The sequence below is a fragment of the Denticeps clupeoides genome, chromosome 18 (genome assembly GCF_900700375.1).
Source record: "Denticeps clupeoides chromosome 18, fDenClu1.1, whole genome shotgun sequence".
Lineage (NCBI taxonomy): Eukaryota > Metazoa > Chordata > Actinopteri > Clupeiformes > Denticipitidae > Denticeps > Denticeps clupeoides.
Genome location: NC_041724.1, coordinates 13,665,067 through 13,668,236, shown reverse-complemented (window position 1 = coordinate 13,668,236; position 3,170 = coordinate 13,665,067). Strand labels below are relative to the sequence as shown.

Sequence of the window (3,170 nt, the reverse complement as noted above, 5' to 3'; positions counted from 1 at the left end):
TCAAAATAAAGGTTCCAAATGGAAAGATGGGGGCTTACTTAATTATTTAATTTAACATGGTGGCTTTCAGATTGGGATCAAACTACATGAGTAAATCCATGTACATCATGCATTTTACACTGTAGATGATAAGGTTAGGGTTAGGTTTACGTTTGGGGTTAGGCTCAGGCTTTTACTTTGAAATGTTGCATACCGACAAAAGTGCAAAAGAAAGTGGAAGAAAATATTCTAAGTTTATTGCTACTGTGTAAAGTTTATTTTGCAACTTCCTGCTACAGTGTCTTAGCTATGGACATATGTTACCCTTTCAAAAATAGTAACCAGTAACATTTAAATATACAGATCAAATTATATGCTGCTATATATTACTGTATTATATTATATATATATAGTACTACAGTTTTGTTCAGTTCATATTATTTTTTTACAAATCACACAATCCTCGTGTTTCTTTCTTCAGTGGTTTCTTTTGCAATGGTGGCCTGGCAGTTAAGGAAGTGGCCCCGTAATCAGAAGGTTGCCGGCTCAAATCCTGACCCACCAAGGTGCCACTGAGCAAAGCACCGTCCCCACACACAACTCCCCGGGCACCTGTCATGGCTGCCCACTGCTCACCAAGGCTGATGGTTAAAAGCAGAGGACACATTTCTTTGTGTCACTGCGTGTTGTGCTGCAGTTGTACTGCAGTTGTACTGCAGTTGTACTTACCTGGCAGGGGAGATACCGTGATCAAGAAGGCGGTTCACCCAGGGCGAGGCTCAGCCATTGCACTTCGGCTGTGCTGACCCCTGCGAATTCCCAAAATGTGGGAATCTCGACTGCATAATTTCTGGTAGTGGGGGACTGCGTTCGCGCTCTCCCCTGATTTTTGGGGCAGTGGTGGTCTAGCAGTTAAGTAAGCGGACCCGTAATCAGAAGGTTGCCGGTTCGAATCCCGACCCGCCAAGGTACCACTGAGGTGCCACTGAGCAAAGCACCGTCCCCACACACTGCTCCCCGGGCGCCGGTCATGGCTGCCCACTGCTCACTCAGGGTGATGGGATAAATGCAGAGGACAAATTTCACTGTGTGCACCGTGTGCTGTGCTGCTGTGTATCACATGTGACAATCACTTCACTTCACAAAATGAAAATCACTTCACTTTTCACTTTCTGTTATCTATTCGTTTTTAAAAATTGATGTGTATGCCACCTTAAATAAGCTAAGCTTAGAACATGGTGCCAGTTCCAAAGCAGTGTTTATAATGATATAAACAGAAATGCATATACACAAAACACAGCTGAAAATGCTCTGAGCACTTTGGTGATGATCTGGAATGCCAAGACTTATCTGATATCAGTGCACAAATTCCCAAAGTGCTCTTTTTCCAAATTGGCACAAAATTTCACAGCAGAACAACATAAGTGGAAACAAAAGGAAACCCTTTCAGATTGAGGTTTAAAACCCATGTTTTTGAATTGGGATTTACAACCAGCAATTTTGTTTGTGGTGGTCAGGAGTACAAGTAATTTTGGTCACAATGTGAAGTTTTCAGAAATAATAGGGAATGCCTCTCTTTTTCTACAGAAAAACCTCAAGTGAATCATGGGAACTACACCTCTGTCACAATTTGTCTGCCATATAACGCACTTATATTGGGGAAGTCATCTGAGTAGATGGTCTTTCCACTTGGCACACATATTGCTGTGACCATTTATAGCCTAGGCCGTCTTCAGATGTTAATGAAGTGATTAGACTTCAATAAATCTTGGGCACAATCTCACACTGTAATGTGTGTATTTTTTGGACTTTGATATGATCTGTCCTCTAATAGAATAACCTACACTAACACACATGCTTACCCCAATACTGACTTTTTTAATTAGAAGTAGAAAAGTTTCACCTGTCATGTCCTTGTCAAACACAGGTCATCTTTTTATGACAAGGAGCCTTTGTGCATTACACAATAATAGAATAATGTGGATTTATTATCCTCTTTTTTATCCTCTTTTAAAGTCGTTTATATTATTTGTCACATGCACATTCCTTGACCTGATTTGGTACATTTCAGTGACACTAAGATGGCAAAGCAAGCTGCCAACAAAGGACAAAGCTGTGGTAAACGGGTTGAATAGGAGCTGATGCTGTATTCAGTTGGGATGCTGTGGGGTTTGGCCAGAGTCAGCTCCCTCTGGTATACAGTGTTTAATATTTTCACCTGAATTACAGCTGTGTTGTATAAACTCCAGGCATCCAGGAAGCCTCATTACACTTCTTGCTTTGCAGTCAGGGTCTGCTCTTTTGTACTTAAATAAATACACCTCGGTGCCGAGAGAGTTCCCATAGAAACCGGAATGATATTTCAAAAAGCACAGTAAATGTGGCACACCAAATGACTGATGTCAAATTTAAAAAACAAAAACCTGCATTAAAGGTGGGGGAGGGGGTAGACAGAAGCTCAAAAATGCTCTTTGTTGTTCCTCAGACAAAAGTAAAGAGTGAGCTGCGTTCTTGACAACATGCCCAATCGAATAACATTTGAATCTAACTTAATCTGTGGATTTAACGTGTTAAGATATTCAGCGACTAAAACTACCCTTATTCTAAATGACACACTTTATTATTTGGGCCTGTTGTGCACTACAGGCCACCAAGACATGAGTGGTCTATATTTGCCCTAATTTGTCATACAGATACATGATGTAGGGACATCTACTACCAAATCTGCGCTTGATAGTGTACTCCAAGTCTGCAATACCATTGTTTGCAATTTTGCATGATCTGTAACCACATTGGTATGGAGGTGCAAAAATGGCCCTGCTCTCCAAGGGTGATGGGTTAAAAGCAGAGGACACATTTTGTTGTGTGCACTGTGTGCTGTGCTCTGTATCACAATGACAATCACTTCACTTTCGGTAAGTGCTTTCCATAACTAGTTTTGTTTCTATTGATCTGTAAAAAAACAGAAGATTTACAATCTATGGTTCCTATGTTGAATCACTGTGAAATCGCCACATTTGACATTCGTCAAGAGCCATTAGCTCTTCCATAACAAACCTGAATAATCTTCTAGTAGAAATAATGACAGTTAATGTGGCTGCTTCAGTGCAAATCATTCTGACCGTTTATCACCCTTAGTCTTTGAATGAATTGTTATGAGATTGTCTGACTGACTACTCCTGACTTCAGTG

The 3,170-nt window shown here is 40.7% G+C and overlaps 1 non-coding gene across 1 annotated transcript; it reads left to right on the top strand.

The window, feature by feature from the left end:
• Nucleotides 1-700: 700 nt before the first annotated feature.
• On the top strand, nucleotides 701-864 carry LOC114768645 (U1 spliceosomal RNA). The gene has a single exon (XR_003743090.1). It is a non-coding gene; the product is annotated as a U1 spliceosomal RNA (small nuclear RNA).
• The last annotated feature ends 2,306 nt before the right edge of the window (nucleotides 865-3,170 follow it).